The 18,010-nt window shown below is 42.2% G+C and overlaps 1 protein-coding gene across 6 annotated transcripts in view; it reads right to left on the bottom strand.

The window, feature by feature from the left end:
- Positions 1-18,010, bottom strand: part of CDC42BPA (CDC42 binding protein kinase alpha) — a 320,075-nt gene that overhangs the window by 163,927 nt on the left and 138,138 nt on the right. The gene's annotated exons all lie outside the window — the stretch shown is intronic.

The raw sequence follows: 18,010 nt of genomic DNA, 5'->3' as shown, positions 1-18,010 counted from the left end.
TTGGACGGCTTTAAGAGAAGATTAGACAAATTCATGGAGGACAGGGCTATCAATGGCTACTAGCCGTGATGGCTGTGCCGTGCCACCCTAGTCAGAGGCAGCATGCTTCTGAAAACCAGTTGCCGGAAGCCTCAGGAGGGGAGAGTGTTCTTGCACTCGGGTCCTGCTTGCGGGCTTCCCCCAGGCACCTGGTTGGCCACTGTGAGAACAGGATGCTGGACTAGATGGGCCACTGGCCTGATCCAGCAGGCTCTTCTTATGTTCTTATGTTCTTATGTAAGCACTGGTAATGTATAACTGTAATAGGTGTTGCTGGCACTGGCACTCCCTCCCTTTTTTTATATTATCAATTTCTCCCCTCCTTTAAACTGCATTGTATACTTACCATCCATGAATTGTTTTTCTGTTCAGTTTTAAAAAACAATAAAAATATATCATTCAAAAACCCAAATAGCTGTCCCAGGAAAGGAAGGAGATCAGAACCATGAAACTGGGAGGGGAATTTTACCCTTTGCCCCCACTGCAGTCCCAATGGGAATCAACCCCTCCCCCCAGCTAATGCCTGCTATTTTCACCTGGCCATAGTCCCAGTCTCAGGCCTTCTCGCAACTTTTTTTTTTGGGGGGTGTGTGTAAAAAAATCAATGACTCATGGACAGGCTACATGAAAAATATCAGATCTACTTGTCTCTCAGGGTGGCCCTCTTCTGAGCTATATTTTCCCCACAATGTATTTTTCTTTCTTAAGATTTTGTCGCTTGGATTTTAGCCAATTTTACTATTTGAAAACAGCTGAACTATAGGGATGATAATATCACTACTTCCTGCTGCTCAAGAAACTGTTAAGATTTCTGAAATGTTTTTATTAGCTTTTAAACTATATAAACATAAGTGCACCTGAATCAATAGCAGGCCTTGACAAAACCTTTTGAAAGACATCAGGAAAAACCTAGCATCAGTTAGCCCAGCTATGTGTTGCTCAACTAATATACTAAGTATACCTAATTGACTCCTGATGAGCAATTCATAATTTACATATTAGGGAAGCTGCTTTACAAATGACAAGACATCAACATTTAGAATCACTGGTAATCTAGCTGTAATCCCAAGAAGCCCTACAGACATTTTTGATCCACCTGTTCAAACAGATAATTTTCCACCTACTGTTTCAGTCACTTTGTGCAAATGCATTAACGGTAACAAACTATTTCAGACTTCACCTGCAGTCGTGAAAAACAAAAACAAGGGATCCATGTACCACCACACATTCCTCAGGTCTTCCCTCTTAGTTAAAGGAAAAGGTAGTTAGGTGGCACACATGCTAATTTGTTTTGGGGGGGGAACACTAATTGAGAAGGACAAAACACACCTGGCTTATCTATATGATATAGCAAATGTCCAAAATATGAGGAATATCGACATTCAATATTTATTTATTTTTTAGCATTACTTTTAAAAAGTATGTGTTTGAGCATACAGGTCTAAATTGTCTATAGCCTTTCTCAGGATTACAACTAAACAAATTGGGGGCCTATGAATTGCAGGTGAGGAAATAATAAACTGGGAAATTATCCCCTTCCTTCCAATATAGCACAATAGCATGAGCCTGCTCAGCTCCAAGACTGCTCACCTACTCCAGAACCTATTGGATTATAACAATGAATCCTGATATTTGGAGTTTAGGCAAGTAGAAAGTTGCTCATCTTTTAATTTTAAGATCAAGAAACCTTAGCGTTGAGAGCAGGGTTAAAAGGCTTGTAAATTTATTCATGCACCAAAAAGCATAGCAATGTCTAAATTAAGGCTTTAACTTTTGCATCATGTAAGCAGTAAACGTATTCTACAGTAGCAAATATTGTGTTTTCTTACAACATAGCACCCACACTATCCCTTGCTATTGCAGCCCAATCCTCTTCCTCTGAAGGCACTAAAGCTCAAGACATTATCGGTGCAGTGGCATGCTGACCTTTTGCTTTCCCAATCTGCTCTAATTCTGGTTAGGAAAAATGGAATACGTAAGTAGAGGCAAGCTGCATATGATGGTTTCCTATTAGTATTCACAAAATGGGAACCAAAAGGACTGGGGGAACAGGAGGAAACCTCTGTACTGCAAGAGGTTGCAGAGCCCTGGGAACAGCTTCCTGGTCACTGAAGCCCTGAACTTCAAGCAGTCTAACATTAGAGTGCAATTGTTCTTAGCTGATTGCTGAGATTTGGGGCTAGATGAGTACCAAGCTGTTCAGCCTGACCTGTGCAGAATGAGAAGATATATTTACCTGTCCCTCACAACAGAGGAATGGGCCAAAGCTCAGTGGTAGAGCATCTGCTTTGCATCTAGAAGGTCCCAGGTTAAATCCCCAGCATGGCCAGGTATGGTTAGGAAAGATATCCTTCCTGAAACCCTGGACAGCTGCTGCCAGTCAATGTAGACAATACTGACCAATGGTCTGACTCTGTACAAGGCAGCTTCGTATATGCCTATGTTCACAGTGTGAGAAGTTGGATAGGAAATTAGAAGCAAGTGATGTACACATCAGGCATTTCCATACACTAATTTCACTCCTTCAAGAATAATTTAAGGGCTCTGTCATCTTCACAGGTTAAACAGACCTTCAAGGACAGATTAATTAGGAAGTGCTTTTCCTCAAAATCTAATTAATACCCCATCCTAGGACTCTTTTAGCTTCAAAGTTTAAAAGGTTTTAGTGCCAAAGACTTGTAGGAATTAGAGCTAGGGGATGCACTGGTCATGGCATGCAGTTTCCCCGTCCATGACAGAAAACAGTGAATGAATTTTTCACAGACGTAAGGAGCAGGGCTGTGGAGTCGGTACACCAGACCTTCAACTCCGACTCCTCTATTTTTCTACTGTCCGACTCCGACTCCTTCATAAATGGCAAATATATATTAACTAGTAATAACAAATTTACTGTAGTAAAATGGTAGCACAAGGCATTTCATTACCATCATGTGAATCCAGAGCTTGGAAAAGTTACTTTTTAAAACTACAACTCCCATCAGCCCCAGGGATTGGGCTCATGGGAGTTGTAGTTCAAAAAAGTAACTTTTCCAAGCTCTGGATTCACGTGGTGGTGATGAAATGCCTTGTGCTACAAAAATTTGTTATTACTAGTTAATATACATTTGCCATTTATGAAGGAGTCGAAGTCGGAGTCGGTACATTTCTACCGACTCAGACTCCACCCAAAATTGCTCCCGACTCTGTCTCTGACTCCACGACTCCGACTCCGAAGCCCTGATAAAGAGTCCCCAGCATTTTGCTAGATACACTGGGAGTCCCCTGAATATGCAGAAACCACTATCACATTTTGCTGCCCTGTAGGTTAGCAAAGGACCACCAAGTTCAATATTAGACGGAAAAAGAATGTTAGATGGAAAAAGAATGAAATGTCAATATATAAGAGGAATGCTCTTGCTCAGAGCAGGAACCCTGTAGCACTGTTTGGGGCTTCCAGGGAAAGGTTTCCAGAGGGTATAAGGGAAAGAGGTTTCTTTCCCACCCTCCTGAAACTTTCCCTGCTGTGGCATGGAGCACTAAAAGACCGAGGCTCAAGCCTGGATGCAAACTCTCTCTCTCTCTCTCTCTCTCTCTCTCTCTCTCTCTCTCTGTGTGTGTGTGTGTATGTGTGTGTGTGAGAGAAAGAGAGAGAGAGAGAGAGAGAGAGAGAGAGAAGAGATTTCAAGAGAGTGGGAATGGAAAAATATGCCTTTTTTCTTTTTCTCCTCCTCAACACACCCTGTGAAGCGTAGGGAGGTGAATTCTTTCTTTTACCTCAAGGCATACATTCCCCTGACCCTAACAGCCACCTCTACAATACTATTAGCCATAAGGGGTTCAGAAGAGGCCAACAAGACCCACTCACATTTTCTTTATTTGCCTTATTTTCCCCAAACATTCCATGGCTCTGTCTTCATTGGGTTGTTTTTTCTTTTAAAAATTTCTTTTAAAATTACAATTTATTCATTTATTTAAAATATTTCTATCCCGCTCTTCTAACCCTACAATAGGGCACTCAATAAAATCATACACAGTAAAAAACATAAAAACGTTAAAAGAGATAAAAATAGATAAAATACAGTTAAGAAATCTAGGGGAGTGATATTAAAGGGGACTAAAGAGGTAAAACAAAAAAAAGGGGGGGAAATCAATTTCAGGCTATACCTTCAGTCCCTCTCAAAGGCTTTCCAGAACAATATGCTTTTCAGAAGACTCCAAAACACCATCAGGAGGGGGCAGGACAGGTTTGGGGTTGGGTATTCCAGAGCTTGGGGGCCACAGCATGCCTGCCAGTCTACCATCTTTCATTCCAGGCATGCAGAGGAGACCAGAACGATCTATCTTAAATCATGGGCAGGTACATATGGGTATACGTGGTCCCTCAGGTATATTGGTCCAAGGCCATTTAGGACTTTAAAGATTTAAGCCAGCACTTTGAATTGGGCCTGGAAACTGAACTGGGAGCCAATGTAGCACAGGGGTAATATGATCCCCATGCCTTGATCCAGTTAACATTCCGGTTTCTGCATTTTGAACCAACTGCAATTTCTGAACCATTTTGAAAGGCACCCCATGTAGAGTGTATTACAGTAATCAAGCCTCAATGTAACCAATGCATGTGTCACTGTGGCCAAGTCAACTGCTTCCAGGAATGGGCACAGCTGGTAGACCAGTTTCAGTTGGCCAAAGCACTGCTGGCTATCACAGCCATCTGATATTCATGCAGCAGGGCAGTACCCAAGAGTACTCCCAAACTGCAGACCTGCTCCTTCAAGGAGAATGCAACCCTGTCCAGAACAGGTTGCAGCCCTATCCCTGGCGTAGTTTTCCTCTTGATCAGCAACACTTCCATCTGGTCTGGATTATGTTTCAGTTTGTTAGCCCACATCCAGCCCTTCACAGTCTCCAGGCACCAGTTTAGGATGAGCACTCTCTCCCTGCAATCAGGTGGTAGGGAGAGATAGAGTTGTGTGTCATCAGCATATTGATGACATTGTACTCCAAATCTCCGGATGCTCCCAGCAGTTTCATATGGATGTTAAAGGGCATGGGAGACAGAATGGATCCCTGCAGGACCCCATAGGCCAGTGGCTAGGGGGTCGAGCGGTAATCTCCCAGCATCACTTTCTGGGATCTGTCTGCCGGGTAGGACTGGAGCAATCCCATCCAAGTTGGATGGCCCAGAGGGATACCATGGTGTAGGTCATCAAGCAGGGTGACCAAGGTAGTCTGTATCCCATGACCAGGCCTGAAGCCTGATTGCAAAGGGTCTAGATAATCCAATTCACCCAGGAAAACTTGGAGCTAAGCAGCCATTACCTTCTCAATCACTTTGCTCCAAAAGGGGAGGTTAGAGATTGGGTGGAAGTTGTTAAGTTCTGCAGGGTCTAACAAAGACCCCACGAGCTACAGGGAGCCCCCAGGTGACGAAGCGTCAAGGCCCCAGCTGATGAAGCATCAAGGCGAGTTAAGCAGCAGAGCAAGAAGAGGGTAAGTAGCACCCATTTATTTCATTATTTAATTGAATTAAAACAGCTCAGAGTAATAAGTAATAAGGGCAGTCTAGGGTCACCGTGAGCTAGGAGCCAAATCCTGAAAGAACCTATATCTTAGGAGACAGATCCTAGGGGTAGGAAGCCTATAGAAAGCTAGTTTTCAACACCACCCTAGTGGGAAAGCTTTCAGGGGACACTGTAAACAAGGCTAAATTCCAGTTGGAGAGAAGGGGGAAAAGGAAACTCCACCAATACATACAGGGAGAGAGTCAGCTCAGTAAGCAGTCAAGAGAGCAAGTAGTGGCCCTCATTAGTCCCTGTCCTGTCCTCATCCTCAGGCTTTACAAACTGAAAAGTATCCATAGACAAATGACTAGAGAAAGCCTCAGGGACATCTGGCACAACTGTAGTTAATGAGGAGCCCAAGTCAGTCTGAATGTGGGTGATTTTTATCTGCAAAGTGCCTCGCAAACATGTCACAGCAAGCAACTGAGGGCTCAGGATCCAGTGTAGGGCCACAGCCCAATAGACTCTGGACCACCCGGAAAAGCATCATTAGACAACATTAAGTGGACACAATGATGGCAGAGAAGTAAGCTTTCTTTCCTGCCATCACCACCACATGATAGGCTCGAAAATGAGCTCTAGCCTGTGTTTGGTCAGAAGCAGATTGACTTTTTCTCCATTATTGCTCTAGCTGCCATCCTTCCATTTCATCAGGCCCAAGGATTGTTATGAGCCCTCTCTGGTGGGAAAGGGTGTTTCTGAACGATAGTGTCCAGAGATTAACCAGGGCTTTGGCAGTATCATCAGCCATGATGGGAACATCCCCCAGAGCATTCAGGAAACAATCCAGGTCCACAAATCTCCGAGGGCAAACAATCTTAATTAGCCCTCCACCCTGCCAAGGTTACTGGGGGCACAAAACCTAAACCTTGTCAGGAAGTGATCCGTCCATGACAACAGAGTCACAACAGAGTCACTAAGTGTTCCTCCATTCTCAGATCACCCTCTTCCTGTCCCAAACGAAACACCAGATCATTATGATTTTTCTATATACCTGCAGAGTCCCGAGTATGCAAAAGTCACCACCTTGTGCTTAACTGCTAACTCTATAGGCATGGGAGTATTATAAGGAATGACATGGATTTTCTCCTAAATCCTGAACACTGCTGGCTTGCCAGCTTTTAAGAAAATTAGACCATTCCCAAACATGCAAATTAGGAAAGGTTCATTGTAACAAAGGGGCACATGCGCTCCCACTGTGCTTATTAGGCTGAACAGACAGAGATATTTCCTTCTTTAACAGTCAACAGCTACCACCATCATGCTAATTAGAGCAGTCATCTATGAGTGAGAACGTTCAAGTAAAAGCTCTTTAATCAACTCCTGGTTTCTACTGCAAAATATTTATTAAGGAGTAAGAGAATCAGGAATTGCACAAAAAAGAAAAAAATAGTTCCAGCAACTTGCATCAAGAAAACAGAATGCTTCTGTGAGCCATGGCATGGGACTCATCCTGCAGGAAACAGATAGAGATTCCCCAGGCAAACAAAGACCAAATCATATTTAAGCAATCAATTTTTATGTTGTGTTTGGGGCGGGGGCACATGTACAATGACAGACAGGAGGTTGAAGGATGCATCCAGGCAGGGTTCTGAGCTATGCAGGTCCCACATATATGCATAAATGGCAACACTCAGCACATTGTTTAGTCCATGGAAATAACTTTAAGTGCATTTGAGGAGATGTCTCCCTTCCCTTCCTGTCAGATGGGGCTAACCCAGGGGAACCCCTATCTTATGTACTTCTACAAAGCTCAGGTCTACATGTACCTGCCTTTTGGTTAGGGAAGGATGGATTCCTCATGAGATATTGTGACTCTTAAAGGAAAAGGTTGGAGCTTTGGCTTTCATCACACTCATCAAGACTAGTGCTCTTTAGATTTATCTCACATTCAGTCATGTCCACATCTAAACTACATACCAGTGATATGGAACTAATCAGAATTTTATAGAAAATGGATTCTCCAAGCCATTATGGTTACAAAGAGACTAATCCCTAACACTAAAAAAACCAGTCCCCTCCCTGCTGAATTTCCTGCACTTATTGAAGCCTTTTTTTAAAAAATCCCAGCAAGCTTTTTAATTCTGATTTTACAGGTTTAACTTATTTTTAGTTTCATTGTACTGAGTTTCCAATACACTGCTTAGGACGGCTGTAATTAAATTTAAGCGGCATATAAATTGTCAAAATAAATAAATCCACAGCAGGATGGAGGACAATTCCATGCTCTTGGTAAATGAATATCAACGTACTGTATCCAGGGTTGGGCAGACTTCAGACTTGTGGGCTATTGTTTTTTTTTTTTTTTCAATAATTTTTATTCAAATTTTCATAAAACATACAAGACGAAATCATAAAACATTCAAAGACAAAAAACAAAATCAAAAATAGTTAAACAAAAAAAAAAAAAAGAAAAAAAAAACAAAAATAAAAAATAAAGAGTAAAATATTGACTTCCCATTTGTCAAAGATCAAATCAGTTATAAGTCTATAATATATAACAATCCTGTCTCTTAAGTCATATTATAAAATCACTTTCCTCCAGTAGTTATCTTACTTAATCATCAAATCTCATAAACATTACTTTATTCTTTCCACAAAAAGTCAAAGAGAGGTTTCAATTCTTTAAGAAATATATCTATCAATTTTTTTTCCAGATAAGCATATCGATTAATCCATCTCATTACTAATTATGATAATCTTATTGTCATAACCATAGTCAAAATAAACATTTCAATTAATCCATCACATCAGAATCTGTTAGGTTCAGTAATTTCAGTAGCCATTGTTCTATTATCCCTATTAGTTCCATTTTCCATCTTCCATCTTCAGTAGTCTTGTTAAGTCCAGTAATTTCAGTATCCAATCTTCCATTATCAGTATTCCATAATAATCTTGCTGTCAAAACCATAGTCATATAGTAAGAGTCTGATGGGAATTACCTCTATCCCAAATATTTTCTTGCCATCCATTCTGAATAGGTTGCTGAAATACTGCTGTAAAATCATATCTCTGTTCTTTTTTTCAAAATACACTGGGTCATCTCTTGAAAGTTTTTCCATTGTCACATGGCTGCAGTTAATTCCATAGATTTTCTCTATATTGGGCTCCATCACATCAATCCAGTCCAGAAGATTATCCATGCCGTTGATAACTTTATCTCTAGAATCTTCATTAATTTCTTCAGAGATAACATTGAGTTCCAAACAATAGATTTTATTTCTAAAGTCCATAGACTCCAAATCTTGTTCCTGTTCCACGTTTGTTCCAATCTCCGGGATCTCCTCTCTCACAGGGACCCCTGTTCCAGTCTCCAGGGTCTCCTCTCTCACAGGGACCCCTGTTCCAGTCTCCAGGGTCTCCTCTCTCACAAGGACCCCTATGTCTTTAATCTCCTGTGTCTCCAAACAATAGATTTTGTTTCTAAAGTCCATAGACTCCAAATCTTTTTCCTGTTCCACGTTTGTTCCAATCTCCGGGGTCTCCTCTCTCACAGGGACCCCTTCCAGGGTCACCTCTCTCACAGGGACCCCTATATCTTTAATCTCCTGCTTCATTTTACTCAATTCAATTTTCAGCTCCTTACAACCCTGTCGCAGGTTTTGTTTCGTTATCTCAATCTCATCCATTATTTTCTGAAACATAGTTATTTCCAGATTCTCAGCCACTTTCTTAATTGCCATTTTAAAAGAAAAATATAGGAAAACCACTTCTTATTTCAGCAACAATTGGGTTAATACTCCAAACTTGGTGACATCACAGTATAAACAGAGCAGACAGCCTTATCTCTCCATGCTTAAGTAAACAAAATGCAGTTCCCAGGATCGAAACAATTAATGGCGGTCGTCAGGAAACAGATTCGTCAAAATAAAATAGACCAAAAAGAGAGTAGTCTCAGACAATATAATATTCTTCAAAATAAAAATCTGGAATAGAAATCCCTCTTCTGTGTATATCTTTAGAATGCAAATCCAGGACAGCTTTTTGCAACAAAAACAGAGATAAGCTATTAATTAGTGAGTAGCAGAGAGAAGTTATGGCTCCCCAGTGAGATGTCAAAAACCGATCAATCTGGCAAATCTCTTTTAAACAGCAACAATTTAAGTCAAGTAAAAGAAAAATATAGAAAGAAGGGTGCTTGCCTGTTAGTGCGTTCTCTCTTAGAAGATAAGATGAACGTTCGCTTTATCAGATAGAGCTTGTTGTTGAAAATCCGTCCCACCTTCGTCGGCTGGACCTCGTCCCATAAATTAATGAGATCTGGTCGTCCCAACAAAAATAGGCTTTGAGGTTAATCTCTTCGTTTCTCCCTACCCGGGAGAAGTTTAATCAGTCAAAAAAAAAAAAAAATCTGACTGATATATCTGAATAAGCTTCTTTTGAGGCAGGAGCCCGTCTCAAAAGCAGGCACAGGCTAAGTCACCCTTCCCGGAAGTCTCACTTGTGGGCTATTGTTAATAGAATCCACAAGATCCACCCAATGGAACTTGGTGCAAAAAGGCATACCCTGAAAATTAAAGAATTCTAACACCTAGGAATTTGTTCCGAGTACCAGAGCTGGACAGAGCCCAAGATCCTTCCACACAAAAATTCACCCTGGTTACAGCAAGCTTTCTTCATTTCAACAATGTAATTTAGGACGAGGAGAGGGAGGATTTACTGCTGCTGCTGTAAAACAATTGGAAGTCAGAAATCCTTACCAACTATCTTTTGCCTACTCTGCTCTTAAACAACAGCAGCTTGACACTCCATCAATCTGATACCTACAAAGCACCTAAAGAGCCTCATCTGAAGGTCTGCTATGTCCTCCCCCATTCAACTGGAAGACTTGTGACTAGATGCAGACTTCATGACTTTAAAATCATTCAACTTCCTTCTCTCTCATTTCTTTATCATTGAGCCTGATGAAGAGTTCTAAAAGAACTCAAAACTTTGCACACTACTTTGTGATAGCCTAATATGGACTTTGGATCTTTTTTCTTATGGGCCAACACAGCTTCCTTTACTTTTTGTGTGAATTAAAATAGTAGTGTCCACAGCATCATCAGCAGGAGATGCGACACCAGTAGACAGGCAAAAATATACACATTAAGAAAAATGTCCAGTAAGAAAAAGGACAAGCATGTATGCAAATATATTTTTGAAGACTCTAGGCTACATTGTCAAGAGCTCCACATCTCCACATCAGTGATGAAAAAAGAGAAATAACACTCAGCAGAAGGAAGACAACACATCAGAAAAGCAAAATCTGCTGTTTCCCCCTCAAAAAACCAGGAGATTTTTTTGACATTAACTAACATAAATAGTATTGTGTTATAATAGAAAACCTCAAAGATAAATACCGTGGTAATTTGGTTTTAACACATACCAGATACAACGGATGTAATATTCCAAATGAATATCGTTTATTAAGAACAGAATTAGCAAAAAGGATCCTTAAACTAAAAGAAACTACCACTATTATATTTTGTTGTAGACAAATTTTCTTTGATATATAGATTTCCTTTTTCCTCAGTGTCATCACATTTCATCAAAAACTCCAAGCATAATTTCCACAGATTGCCTTCAGAAAACTTAAAAGATGCCTAATAAATGCTAAAAATAATTCACTAGATTTTAAAAAAATTATGTAAGGATATGAAAAAGAGCCCCAGGTCTGGCACGTGGCTATCTTGCCCTATAATAAATGGAAAATATTTCTGGTTGAGTTTTTAATCTTCGCCCAGTGCAGAATACTTTATGTTTTTTAATATAAGCAACTGATCCCTAACATAATGGACTTGTGGCTCTCAGACTAGCAAACAGTCCTCAGCAAGCTAATGTGGACAACTATTTGATAAATGTAGCAAAATACTAATAGGATGAAACCAGGGTGACAACGTGAGGCTTGAGGCATAGTTAAACTATTTGCAGTTTTCCAGTAAGAGCTATAGCGGGAATTCACCTGCTGCACCATTGCCATACCATCTGCTCCTCATAGCCATCCTTCTTGCTCTATTGATTCCTTACTAGGATTTTCTAGGGATGTAACTGCAGCCAACTTGCATCAAAGGAATAACAATACAACTTATATGGCATTGTTTATGGACCATTGGTTTCTTTGTTATTACATGTATATCCTGTCTTTCTTCTGTCATGGGACCCAAGCTGGCATTCATTGGTTCCTAGGTGGTCACCTATATCGGCACTGACCAGACCCAGATCGGCAATGCGGTGGCCTCATTCAATACATTTTAACAGGTATTCCACACGGCATTATTTCAAAACTGGAATTTTGACAGTATACTGTAGCATGCTACATGGGGGAGCCAGTGGCTATAAGCTTATAGAAAAAAGTAGATGAACAGTCATTGCATTCTCTATCTAAATGCCACTATAATAAGAGGCAATAGATTCATTGTATTAAAATAATTTCACTGAAGTTTGTTTTCTTGTCTGAACCAGTCACTTCAACTCTTAAAGAAAAAATTGCCTTAACTGTTTTTGACGCTGTCAGTTGCAGAGCAGGCATAGTAACATTTTTTTAACTACAGACCCACAGTTATGCCTCTAGCCAACTTGAATTTGCCTCTTATTTGTGCTAACCCAACTTAAAAGCACAACAGAAGATGCTGTACTTCCCTTTGCTCCAAATCTCTCACTCAGCTTAATGATCAGGGAAAACCAGACATTCCCAGAAGATAACACATTACTGATTTGGCAAATCAAAAACAGCCATCCTACCATCAAAGCCAGGGTTAAAACATAAAGTTCATAATGTGAATGATTCTGAAGTCCAAGTTTAACTAATAATATAAAGACGATATTTTAGTCAGCAGATTTCATAGAGGCGGCAAACATAAGCCAGACATTTAGAGCAACTTTGAGGCAAGGGTGTTGGGTACATTTTAATACTTGTTTACATAAAGTTTATATTACTATTAAAGTTTTCAGAGAAGTTATAGAATATTTTACAAGAATTTGTTTTCTCTACTTAAAGAACTCCCCAAATGAAAAATTTCTTTCACAAAAAATCCTCATTTTAAAACGTGATGCATTTCTGGAGAAAAAAACCCCTTCCATTTGATCAAGCACCCACGTTCTATCCACGGCAACTTAGGTTTATGGTTTTTCAAGTCATTATTCATTTATATAGCATAATTTATGCACATGATACTTGATAAAAAATCAGAGAACAAATTCCTACCTCAAGGGACTTACAGTCTAGGGAACGATGCAGTACAGAGGAGGTAAACAACAGAAAATAGGAATTATTTCAGTGACATATACTTCAGAGGTTTAGGTACATTACTATATGGGGATGTGTGGGTGGGTGGGTGCCAAATGCTTCAAGGAAATGATGGATGAATTTGACAAAGATTTTTAAAAAGGTAGACTCCTGGCTGCATTTTGGGAGGAATCTCCAGGCATAAGGGGCAGCAAGGGAGAACGGGTACAGTCACTGAAGGAAACAGAAATGTTCAGATTGCTGAGGGCGATGGAGCTAAATGGGCAAGGTCTGCAGGCTAGGACAGGGTCCATCAATCTTTTTGGGCCCTGGGCACATTTGCAAACCAAAGCAACTGTTGTGGACACCACACACACTGCAACCTATTCTGCCCATTTCCTACTGGGCCAAGTTCAAGGTTCTAGTTTTGGTGTACAAAGCCTTATACAGCTTGGGACCAGGATACCTGAAAGACCATCTTACCCCTTATGTACCCAGTCAATCACTGCGCTCTGCAGGTGAGGGCCTCCTTCAGATACCATCTTATCAGGAGGTCCGTTCTGTACAACATAGGAAATGGACCTTTAGTGTGGCGGCACCTGCCCAGTGAAATTCCCTCCCCTTAAATATTAGGCAGGCACCATCTCTGTTATCTTTTCAGCACCTTTTGAAGACTTTCCTCTTTCAACAAGCTTTTTAAGTTAAGACCTGTCCCAGTCTTCGTCTGTGTTGAAATTACTTTTGAATATGCTTTTTTAGAGGGGAAAAAACAACTTTTTTAAAAAACATGTTTTTAACCCTTTTTTAAAGATGTCTTTAAAGCTTTTAAAAATGTTTTTAAAGTTGTTTTGTTTTAATAGACTTTAAGGTCTGTTTTTATGATATTTTAAAGTGTTTTTAGTGCTTTTGTTTGCTGCCCGGGGCTCCTGCTGGGAGGAAGGGTAGGATATAAATCAGATAAAAAATAAATAAATACATACATACATAGAGCCACGAGAATGGCTGTTATACTATAGCCAGCACGGATTTTTCACATTAAGCAATTTTAAATTGAAAATACCCCCATGTCATTCTGCTGCTTCCCATAAGCTCAATTCAAAACAAAATCTTACAAAACTTATAGTCCTGAACTCAGAAATGCTTGCTTAATAACCCTCTAAGTTTTCATGGTAATACACAAAACACTCAGAAAGAATCAAGAGTTCAAAGTCCAAAACAGGAGAAAAAAATGCAGACCCGTTGGTATTTTTTTGTCAATGGTCTCATAATTTGTTGAAATTAATTAAAAATCAGCCATGTTCACAGAATACCTGTAATCCTATTACTGACTTTGCCCCATACTCTGACCTTCATTTTCTGCAGTTCGAAAAAATGCATGGCTGATTTTTAATTAATTTAAGAAATTTAACACTGGAATCTATGACAGCACAGGCATGTTTAGTAAGAACTGTCAGTGTTCTAAAAGCCAGACTTACCGCTGTTTGGCTTGGCTAATCAGGGGTGCATACCCACACCAGACATTTTCCCCACTTTAGAGAGTCATGGCTTTCCCCAAAGAATCCTGGGAAGTGTAGTTTGTAAAGGGTGCTGAGAGTTGTCAGACGACTAGTCCCAACAGAGCACCAGTGGCCAGAATGGTTTAACAGTCAGCCCCTCTTTTGGTGATTGTAGCTCTATGAGGGGAATAGGGTGTCTCCTAACAACTCTCAGCACCTTTCACAAACTACACTTCCCAGGATTCTTTGGGAGAAGCCATAACTGTTTAAAATGGAATAAATGTCTGGTGTGGATGTGGCCAAGGAAAGAGTTGGTTGTCTGCTATAAAAAGGTGGGGGAAGTCCCCCCCAAATAATGATACTGTTAACAGTGTTTTTCTTTTGGAAAGGAAAGGGGCTTTCCCTCTACCCAATGCCCACCCACCCAATCTCCTCCCCTCCCTTCCCCTACCCCTTTCTCCCCTTCCCCCCTTCCCCCTCCCTGCCCCTCCCACAGGTCAGTTTCACCTATCCTAAGCATGATTGCACAGGAGTAAATCCCGTTGAACTCAATAAGCATACAAATGATCAAAGCTCCCCTCCCCTCCCTCCTCTCCCCCTTCCTTCTCCCCTCCCCTTCCAGTCCTCTTCCCCCTCCCTCCATCCCGTGGTATGATTGCATGGGAGCAAATCCCATTGAACTCAATAAGCATGCAAATGATCAGACCTGCCTTTCATCTCCCTTTCTCCCTCCCCTCCCAAATTCTTACAAACTACACGGGAAGTGGATTGGACTGTGAAAGATCCACCCAAATTGTGTTTGCTTTTTGACAAATTTGTAGGGCAGTACAATATCTCAGACAGGAGGTCAGGTCCCCTGCTTCCCTGGTGCATTCACTATAACTGCCCAATTTCCAAACTTTTTAAAATTTGATAGAAATATCTGTTGGCTATAGATACGTTCTTAAACCGCAAGATATTTGCCTATTAAGTGAATTGGCTACAACAGAACGCCTCCTTCAAGCCTAATTTCAGTGGCCGAGGGAAACCTGTTGGCACCGGGGAAACCTGTTGCCAGCATATGTGTGCCTATGCCACATCGGCAACTCCTGGACTAGGATGTGGCTCAAGATCATCCAAGTTAAACACAAATTACACAGATCTCACCTTTGTGTCACTGTTGTTTTTTAAATGAAAGGCAACTTCAGAGACTGAAACTGAGAGAGAGAAGTATTTAGGACAGCCTTTCCCAACTAGTGGGCCACCAGGTGTTGTTGGACCACAACTCCCATCAGCCTCAGCCAGCATTGCCAATGGTCAGGAAAGATGGGAATTGTGGTCCAACAACATCTGGTGGCCCACTAGTTGGGAAACGCTGATCTAGGAGGAAGGAGCCTCCATCACACTTTCTCTTTCTGCAGATTCACAATCTTCCAAATATGCACCAATTGTGAAAAATGATGTTTCTTGGTTGTGACAATTGTGCCAAACTAAATATGAAAATCAGTTGTGTGATTCTTTCCTCTACTGGCTTTAGTAGTTGCTTTTTAAAATAGAAAGCAGCCTCAGAGGCTGCAATCAAGAGTTATAAGAGGCGCGCAGGAAGGGGTTCCTATTTGCTCAAATCTGTCTTCCCCAAGTTGCTTTTCTCCTTGTAGGGAAAATGGAGGGCCCTATATTGTTTCACCCATGAGTATGAAAGCTGGGGCGGGGGACAGAGTACAATTTTGAGCGGGCACATGCGAGAAAGAGAAAAGGTAGAACAGACCCTTCCAAATACCTACATCTATCTGTCAGACTGAAGTTATTATCTGGCATGTTTATTATCATCTTATAACAATATTACTATACAGGAGATGAAAACTAAATGAACCAGAAACAAAACATTATGGGTGTCAAGCCCCAGCTCCAGGGCTGGTGTAACACGGTAAGCAAGGTAAGCATGGCAGGAGGGCGCACTGCTTGAGGGGTGCCAGAGGCACCTGGCTGCTCCAACTTCCTTTGCCCAACGTGCACAGCGCACGAGATAAACTTCTCTGAAAGGGAGTGCACCCGCGAGCGGTGGTCAAGCTGCCCCGAAGGCTGCCTCCTTCCCCGCCAGGACTGGGAGGGCTCTGCTGGAGCGGGCTGCCTGAATCTCCCATGGCACCCAAAGGATGCCCCTGAGGGGCGGCTCCTTTCGCCTGCTGGCTCTCCCATGGCACCCAAAGGATGCCCCCGTGGGGTGGCTCCTTTCGCCTGCCAAGCCCCTGCCTTTGAACAAGCGCTGAAAGCACGCTGGCAGCAGCTACACCACCGGCTCCTTGGCACTGTCTGCCTCTTGTGCTCATGCGCCTCGAGGTAGCGATTGGAGAGGCTGCCCCGCTCTCCTTCTCCAGCGAACGCTGTCAGCGAACAGGCAGGAAGGAACATACCATGGGCCAGGGAGAGAGTGCCGGCTTCTCGAGCAAGCAAGAAGACGGCATGTTCCTGGCTCTCTACCCCGGAGGAAACCCCAGGGCACTTTACCTCGGGGAAACTACTTTGGAGTAAGAGTGAGAGGCAGCTCCATGGTAGTTTGTTGTGCTCAGGGTTGTGTGCTCTGGGAGAAAACAACAACCCCCGCCCCAAGTCAGCCGCACTTTATCTCTCTCTCTCTGCCTCCTGGGAGGGTTTCTCTGAGAGAGGTGGGAGATTTTTGTCTCTCAGTTGGAGAAATCCTGGCTTCTGCGCAGCATGACTACGAGGGTGTTGCTGAGCATGGACAGAGGGCCTCCACCTCAGTACTGAAGGGTGGTAACTATATTGATGTGGGATTAAAGAGGGATGGGTGGCTACAGCTCAGTGTGGGGCTGTCAGGTAGACATTCAGGAGGTGTGGCTTTACCCTGCCTGGCCATGCAGAGATGGGGAAGCCTGCTTCTGTTGGATTTCTGACAGCCCCGCAGCTGTGAAGAGGGCAGGAGCCCTCCCACCAATCTGGTGCCCACATTCTGCAATCTTGCCCGCCACGACAATGGTGGTGCCTCAGATCACCCCCATGAATCTGCCACCTCTAAGCAGGGGCCTCTCTCCCCACTGACTGGAATGAGGTGAGCCCTGCACAGCAGGTGGCTGCTTTGTGTTACCAACTTCCCTGGCTGGGACATGCTCTTCTGCCTTCTAAATAAGCCAGCTGAAATAGACAGTACACAACTATGGAAACACTCTTCCTGTCTTTTTCGCCTTGTTAGGATAATCTTTGCCTGCTAGATTTTTGCCTGTTAGAGCCAAAAAGCTGGCATCTCATCTCTGTGTGTGTGCCTGTTTGAGAGAGAAAAATCTTATAGGGTTGCAGACTTGGTAGTTGTGAAGTGCTGGGGGGACTCCTGTTAGAAAAAAAAATCTTTTTTAGAAGTCAGGCTATAAATGCATTAGAATAAATTGATAAAACCAATAAATTGACATGCACTCCCAGCAGCTTGGAGACTCAGCAGTTGGCATAGTATCAATTGAAAAATGAACAGAAAAAATTATAAAAGGTAAGGGCGCTGATTTATAATTTGCAGGGGGGCGCTGAACACACCAGCACGGGCCCTGCCCAGCTCCCTTAGGAGGATCAAGGAGGGGGGCTGGACGAACATCAGTTCCAGCTGCTAGGGCAAGGGGAAGAATCAGAGGGTGGTGAGACTTTTGAGGATGAGGCGGGAAGGGGTGTGGTTGACACTGTGCCAGTTCCCATGGACAGTTCTCCCACCAAAGAACATAAGAACATAAGAAGAGCCTGCTGGA

The sequence above is a fragment of the Rhineura floridana genome, chromosome 4 (genome assembly GCF_030035675.1).
Source record: "Rhineura floridana isolate rRhiFlo1 chromosome 4, rRhiFlo1.hap2, whole genome shotgun sequence".
Classification (NCBI taxonomy): domain Eukaryota; kingdom Metazoa; phylum Chordata; class Lepidosauria; order Squamata; family Rhineuridae; genus Rhineura; species Rhineura floridana.
Note: the sequence above shows the minus strand (reverse complement) of the source record. Positions and strands in the feature narration are given on the sequence as shown.